The sequence below is a fragment of the Triticum aestivum genome, chromosome 5A (genome assembly GCF_018294505.1).
Source record: "Triticum aestivum cultivar Chinese Spring chromosome 5A, IWGSC CS RefSeq v2.1, whole genome shotgun sequence".
Classification (NCBI taxonomy): Eukaryota; Viridiplantae; Streptophyta; class Magnoliopsida; order Poales; family Poaceae; genus Triticum; species Triticum aestivum.
Genome location: NC_057806.1, coordinates 296149450 through 296157929, shown reverse-complemented (window position 1 = coordinate 296157929; position 8480 = coordinate 296149450). Strand labels below are relative to the sequence as shown.

The 8480-nt window shown below is 45.5% G+C and overlaps 1 pseudogene; it reads right to left on the bottom strand.

Annotated features, from left to right (window-relative positions):
• Positions 1-312: 312 nt before the first annotated feature.
• Positions 313-8480, bottom strand: part of LOC123106826 (protein STRICTOSIDINE SYNTHASE-LIKE 10-like) — a 29149-nt pseudogene continuing 20981 nt past the window's right edge.

The following is an 8480-nucleotide window of genomic DNA, read 5'->3' as shown; positions in this document are numbered from 1 at the left end:
GTGCCAAGATCACTACAGAGGTAGTATGTGCCAAGATGAAGCATCAACGATGCGAGTCTTTCCTAAGGACAAAACACTTGAAAACAAGAAAATTCATGTCTTATATCTGACTATCCATGAAATATACATTTAGTGCCATGAGATGCCTCCACTATAATCCGCACCATTAATGTTTGATCTGTTGGCCTAGAATAGTTTTTCTATTCTTGCACCACATGTACAGATTATATGCTAGTCACTCCCAATAAATCGAAGCTACAAGGGACACAACTACAAAAAACTGAAAAAGATACACAATAATGTATCCTAATACGGTAATATCTAATTTCCTCTATATGACTAAACGATACAACACGACACACCCTCTTTGCACTCTGTATATCATCACTCAATCTATCTATAGGCAGTAATGCCCAAGAAAAGGCAAATGAACCGAGCCAATCCACAAGCACCCGTCCCTTTTGTTAGAATTAATGGGCTAGCCCATAGCAATTTCTGAAATCTCAAAGCCCATGTGTAAAATGGCAAGTGGTGGTGCTAAGTTTAGTCCCACCTTGGAAGTTGAAGAAGAGTTGGACCTCTTTATATAGTGGGTTCTCTCTACCACTCTAAGTGATGTATGAGAAGAGAAAGGGAAAACCACACACGCGCGCTCGCTCGCCTCGCCTCGCCGGGCCGGGCCGTGGGAGGCGTACATGCGACATGCGCGTGAATGGTCCGCCGAAATCCGGTCCGTCTCCTTGCAGGAGCGCAGCTTCCTTTTGCCGTTTTATTTTTATGTCTTGGCAGACAAGTTTTTTGATTTCTTGTTCGGTAAGTATACGAATTAGAAACCGAGTCGGTTTGGGATTGTGGTCGCGACACAATACCGCCTCTGGTCCTAATATATATACAGCTACCGGCTGCGGCCAGAGATACACCGAAAAACATCTAGGGTTTTGCCTCATCTCACAACTTGCGCCGCCATCGTAGTCTACTCCATCCCAAACGCCGGCGTGCATCAGCGCGTGGGAGAGCAGGTCTCCGGAACCGTTCGTCTTTGCGATCCTGCACCGGGAGAGGACGAATTAGGTTTTTGGGAAGCGCTATGCGCGACTGCTCAAATTCGTCATCACGGGTCGTCTTCCGTCCAAGTCGGGCGGTGCTACTCATCGTCGTATTCATCGCCGTCAGCAGCAGATCGTCGCCAACATCGTCATCAACACTGTCGCACCCATAATAGCTAACGATCAGTACGTCTAGCATCCTCTGTTCATGCCTGTTTCTACAGCTACTGTTACGTGTTTGCTGCTGTTATGCATGTCTTGCTGTTCTTCTAGTTTGCTAGATTTTTGCATGTTAGTATCTCTTCTAGTCATGAATTATTTACTGGAATTAATCATGAACTTGCCTAATTTTCCAACAATCCAAAAACCTAATTATAGGCAATTTCCTGAGTTAACTATGGCTAGATTCGCTGATGCACTGAGGCCGGATAAGTTTACCGGTGTGCACTTTAAGAGGTGGCAGGTGAAGACCACGCTCTGGCTTACTGCTCTGAAAGTTTTCCACGCTAGTGTTGGTGCTCCAGAGGGAATGACCGACGAAGATCGGAGAAAATTCCAGGAAGCCAATACTATGTTTGTGGGATGCATTCTGAGTGTTCTTGCTGACCGTCTGTGTGATGTGTACATGCACATAAACGACGGAAAAATTCTGTGGGATGCACTGAATGCAAAATTCGGTGCAACAGATGCAGGCAGTGAACTGTACATCATGGAGAGTTTTCATGACTACAAGATGGACAATAACCGTTCTGTGGTTGAACAAGCTCATGAGATACAGTGCATTGTGAAGGAACTTGAACTCCTTAAATGTGTTCTACCCGACAAATTCGTGGCTGGGTGCATGATTGCAAAGTTGCCTCCTTCATGGAGGAATTTCGCCACAACTCTGAAGCATAAGAGACAGGAGATATCAGTTGAAAATTTGATTGCATCTCTTGATGTTGAAGAAAAAGCTCGGGCTAAAGATACGACTGAAAAAGGAGGTGAGGTTCAGCCTACTGCTAACATGGTGTAGAGGTACCCACAGAACAAGAACAAAGGGAAGAACAAACCTGTTTCCAACAAGCCTACCAAGACTACTACCTTCAAGAAGAAGAAGTTCAACAAGGCTGAGCTAGAGTGCTACGCCTGTGGGAAGCCTGGACACTTTTCCAAGGAATGCCCTGAACGTGCAGACCGCAGAGGGAAAACAAGCTCCAAGACTGTCAACATGGTGACCGCTAGCAATACTGATGGGTATGGTAATTTACCTATTGTGCTTTCAGTATTTCAATCATCTTCGTGGTGGATTGATTCGGGTGCTAACGTTCATGTGTGTGCTGACATCTCCCTGTTTACTTCTTATCAGGTCGCAAGGGATTCTTCCGTCCTAATGGGGAATGGGTCACATGCTTCTGTTCGTGGCATTGGCACGGTGGATCTGAAGTTTACTTCGGGAAAGATCGTGCAACTAAGGAACATGTAGCATGTCCCTACTATGAACAAGAATCTAGTTAGCGGCTCCCTTCTATGTCGAGATGGATTTAAGGTAGTTTTAGAGTCCAATAAAGTAATCGTGTCAAGATTTGGACAATTTATAGGAAAAGGCTATGAGTGCGGAGGCTAGTTCCGCTTTTCTCTTTCAGATTTTTGCAATAAGTCAATAAACCAAATTTGTGCTAGTGTTAAAGATGATGCAAGTATTTGGCACTCTCGTTTATGTCATATTAATTTTGGTTTAATGTCTCGGCTATCCAGCATGAGTTTAATTCCGAACTTCACAGTTGCCAAAGGTTCTAAGTGCCATAGTTGTGTGCAATCTAAGCAACCTCGAAAGCCTCATAAGGCTGCCGAGGAGAGAAACTTGGCACCTCTAGAACTCATACATTCTGATATTTATGAGATGAATGGTGTGTTGACAAAAGGTGGAAAGAGATATTTCATGACTTTGATTGATGATGCGACTAGATTTTGCTATGTTTATTTGTTGCAAACTAAAGATGAAGCATTAGACTACTTTAAAATCTATAAAGCTGAAGTTGAAAATCAACTAGAGAGAAAGATCAAGCGTCTTAGGTCCGATCGTGGTGGAGAGTATTTTCCAAAAGTTTTTGATGAATTTTGTGAGGAACATGGTATTATTCATGAGAGGACGCCTCCCTATTCACCTCAATCAAATGGAGTGGCCGAGAGGAAAAACCGCACATTGACTGACTTGGTGAATGCCATGTTAGACACTGCTGGTTTATCTAAGGCATGGTGGGGGGAGGCTCTATTGACTTCATGTCATGTCCTGAATAGAGTTCCCAATAATAATAAAGAGAAAACCCCTTATGAGGAGTGGGTTGGGATAAAACCATCACTTTCTTATTTGCGCACTTGGGGATGTTTGGCAAAGGTCAATATTGTTGGGGAACGTTGCAGAAAACAAAAAATTTCCTACTCGTTTCACCAAGATCATCTAGGAGTTCATCTAGCAAAGAGTGATTAGATGCATCTACATACCTTTGTAGATCGCGAGCGGAAGCGTTCAAAAGAACGATGATGATGTAGTCGTACTCGACGTGATCCAAATCACCGATGACCAGCGCCGAACGGACGACACCTCCGCGTTCAACACACGTACGGAACAGCCACGTCTCCTCCTTCTTGATCCAGCAAGGGAGGGAGGAGAGGTTGAGGGAGATGGCACCAGCAGTAGCATGACGGCGTGGTGTTGATGGAGCTGCAGTACTCCGGCAGAGCTTCGCTAAGCACTATGGAGGTGGAGGAGGTGTTGGAGAGGGAGAAGGAGGCAACCAAAGGCCAAGGCGTTCAGGTATGAAGTCCCTCCTCTCCCCAACTATATATAGGAGGGCCAAGGGTGGGTGGCCGGCCCTAGGAGATCCAATCTCCTAGGGGGTGCGGCGGCCAAGGGGGGTTTCCCTCCCCCCCAAGGCACCTAGGAGGTGCCTTCCCCTCCTAGGACTCTTCCCCTTTCAAACCCTAGGTGCATGGGCCTATGTGGGGCTGGTGCCCTTGGCCCATTAGGCCAAGGCGCACCCCCTACATCCCATGTGGCCCCCCCGGGACAGGTGGACCCACCCGGTGGACCCCCGGGACCCTTCCGGTGGTCCCGGTACAATACCGATAACCCCGAAACTTGTCCCGATGCCCGAAACAGGACTTCCCATATATAAATCTTTACCTCCGGACCATTCCGGAACTCCTCGTGACGTCCGGGATCTCATCCGGGACTCCGAACAACATTCGGGTTACTGCATATACATATCCCTACAACCCTAGCGTAACTGAACCTTAAGTGTGTAGACCCTACGGGTTCGGGAGACAAGCAGACATGACCGAGACGACTCTCCGGTCAATAACCAACAGAGGGATCTGGATACCCATGCTGGCTCCCACATGCTCCACGATGATCTCATTGGATGAACCACGATGTCGAGGATTCTATCAACCCCGTACGTTATTCCCTTTGTCTATCGATATGTTACTTGCCCGAGATTCGATCGTCGGTATCCCAATACCTCGTTCAATCTCGTTACCGGCAAGTCACTTTACTCGTACCGTAATGCATGATCCCGTGACCAGACACTTGGTCACTCTGAGCTCATTTTGATGATGCATTACCGAGTGGGCCCAGTGATACCTCTCCGTCATACGGAGTGACAAATCCCAGTCTTGATCCATGTCACCCAACAGACACTTTCGGAGATACTCGTAGTCTACCTTTATAGTCACCCAGTTACGTTGTGACGTTTGGCATACCCAAAGCACTCCTACGGTATCCGGGAGTTACACGATCTCATGGTCTAAGGAAAAGATACTTGACATTGGAAAACTCTAGCAAACGAACTATACGATCTTGTGCTATGTTTAGGATTGGGTCTTGTCCATCACATCATTCTCCTAATGACGTGATCTCGTTATCAATGACATCCAGTGTCCATAGTCAGGAAACCATGACTATCTGTTGATCAACGAGCTAGTCAACTAGAGGCTCACTAGGGACATGTTGGTGTCTGTTATTCACACATGTATTACGATTTCCGGATAACACAATTATAGCATGAATAAAGACAATTATCATGAACAAGGAAATATAATAATAATGCTTTTATTATTGCCTCTAGGGCATATTTCCAACAGTCTCCCACTTGCACTAGAGTCAATAATCTAGTTACATTGTGATGAATCAAACACCCATGGAATTCTGGTGTTGATCATGTTTTGCTCTAGGGAGAGGTTTAGTCAACGGATCTGCTACATTCAGGTCCGTATGTACTTTACAAATCTCTATGTCTCCATCTTGAACATTTTCACGAATGGAGTTGAAGCGACGCTTGATGTGCCTTGTCTTCTTGTGAAACCTGGGCTCCTTGGCAAGTGCAATAGCTCCAGTGTTGTCACAGAAGAGCTTGATCGGCCCCGACGCATTGGGTATGACTCCTAGGTCGGTGATGAACTCCTTCACCCATATTGCTTCATGTGCTGCCTCCGAGGCTGCCATGTACTCCGCTTCACATGTAGATCCCGCCACGACGCTTTGCTTGCGACTGCACCAGCTTACTGCCCCACCATTCAAAATATACACGTATCCGGTTTGTGACTTAGAGTCATCCAGATCTGTGTCGAAGCTAGCGTCGACGTAACCCTTTACGACGAGCTCTTCGTCACCTCCATAAACGAGAAACATTTCCTTAGTCCTTTTCAGGTACTTCAGGATATTCTTGACCGCTGTCCAGTGTTCCTTGCCGGGATTACTTTGGTACCTTCCTACCAAACTGACGGCAAGGTTAACATCAGGTCTGGTACACAGCATGTCATACATAATAGAACCTATGGCTGAGGCATAGGGGATGACGCTCATCTCTTCTATATCTTCTGCCGTGGTCGGACATTGAGCTGAGCTCAATTTCACACCTTGTAACACAGGCAAGAACCCCTTCTTGGATTGATCCATATTGAACTTCTTCAATATCTTATCAAGGTATGTGCTTTGTGAAAGACCCATGAGGCGTCTCGATCTATCTCTATAGATTTTGATGCCTAATATATAAGCAACTTCTCCAAGGTCCTTCATTGAAAAACTTTTATTCAAGTAGGCCTTGATGCTGTCCAAGAGTTCTATATCATTTCCCATCAACAGTATGTCATCTACATATAATATGAGAAATGCTACAGAGCTCCCACTCACTTTCTTGTAAACGCAGGCTTCTCCATAAGTCTGTGTAAACCCAAACGCTTTGATCATCTCATCAAAGTGAATGTTCCAACTCCGAGATGCTTGCACCAGCCCATAAATTGAGCGTTGGAGCTTGCACACTTTGTCAGCATTCTTAGGATCGACAAAACCTTCCGGCTGCATCATATACAATTCTTCCTTAAGGAAACCATTAAGGAATGCCGTTTTGATGTCCATTTGCCATATTTCATAATCATAGAATGCGGCAATTGCTAACATGATTCGGACGGACTTCAGCTTCACTACCGGTGAGAAAGTCTCATCGTAGTCAACCCCTTGAACTTGTCGATAACCCTTAGCGACAAGCCGAGCTTTATAGATGGTCACATTACCATCTGCGTCTGTCTTCTTCTTAAAGATCCATTTATTTTCTATGGCTCGCCGCTCAACGGGCAAGTCAGTCAAAGTCCATACTTTGTTTTCATACATGGATCCTATCTCGGATTTCATGGCTTCCAGCCATTTGTCGGAATCCGGGCCCGCCATCGCTTCTTCATAGTTCGAAGGTTCACCGTTGTCTAACAGCATGATTTCCAAGACAGGGTTGCCGTACCACTCTGGTGCGGAACGTGTCCTTGTGGACCTTCGAATTTCAGTAGGGGCTTGATCAGAAGTATCTTGATCATTTTCATTAACTTCCTCTCTAGTCGGTGCAGGCACCTCAGGAACATTTTCTTGAGTTGCGCCATTTTCTGGTTCAAGAGGTAATACTTCATCAAGCTCTACTTTCCTCCCACTTACTTCTTTCGAGAGAAACTCTTTCTCCAGAAAGGACCCATTCTTGGCAACAAAGATCTTGCCTTCGGATCTGAGGTAGAAGGTGTACCCAATAGTTTCTTTTGGGTATCCTATGAAGACGCATTTTTCCGACTTGGGTTCGAGATTTTCAGGTTGAAGTTTCTTGACATAAGCATCGCATCCCCAAACTTTTAGAAATGACAGCTTAGGTTTCTTCCCAAACCACAATTCATACGGTGTCGTCTCAACGGATTTCGACGGAGCCCTATTTAAAGTGAATGTGGCAGTCTCTAAAGCATAGCCCCAAAAAGAAAGCGGTAAATCGGTAAGAGACATCATAGATCGCACCATATCTAACAGAGTGCGATTACGACGTCCGGACACACCATTACGCTGAGGTGTTCCAGGCGGCGTGAGTTGTGAAATTATTCCACATTTTCTTAAGTGTGCCCCAAACTCGTGACTCAAGTATTCTCCTCCACGATCTGATCGTAGAAACTTGATTTTCCTGTCACGTTGATTTTCAACCTCACTCTGAAATTCCTTGAACTTTTCAAAGGTTTCAGACTTGTGTTTCATTAAGTAGATATACCCATACCTACTTAAATCATCAGTGAGGGTGAGAACATAACGATAGCCACCGCGAGCCTCAACACTCATTGGACCGCACACATCAGTATGTATGATTTCCAATAAGTCGGTTGCTCGCTCCATTGTTCCTGAGAACGGAGTCTTGGTCATTTTACCCATAAGGCATGGTTCGCACGTGTCAAATGATTCATAATCAAGAGACTCTAAAAGTCCATCTGCATGGAGCTTCTTCATGCGTTTGACACCTATGTGACCAAGGCGGCAGTGCCACAAGTATGTGGGACTATCATTATCAACCTTACTTCTTTTGGTACTCACATTATGAACATGTGTAGCATCACATTCGAGATTCATAAACCATTCACCATAGGAGCATGACCATAAAACATATCTCTCACAAAAATGGAACAACCATTATTCTCAGATTTAAAAGAGTAGCCATCTCGAATTAAACGAGATCCCGATACAAAGTTCATGCTCAAAGCTGGCACTAAATAACAATTATTAAGGTTTAAAACTAATCCCGAAGGGAGATGCAGAGGTAGCGTGCCGACGGCGATCACATTGACCTTGGAACCATTCCCGACGCGCATCGTCACCTCGTCCTTTGCCAGTTTCTGCTTATTCCGCAGCCCCTGCTTTGAGTTACAAATGTGAGCAACTGCACCGGTATCAAATACCCAGGAGCCACTACGGGCACTAGTAAGGTACACATCAATTACATGTATATCACATATACCTTTTGTTTTGCCGGCCTTCTTATCCGCTAAGTACTTAGGGCAGTTCCGCTTCCAGTGACCGCTTCCCTTGCAATAAAAGCACTCAGTCTCGGGCTTGGGTCCATTCTTTGGCTTCTTCCCGGCAGCTTGCTTGCCGGGAGCGGC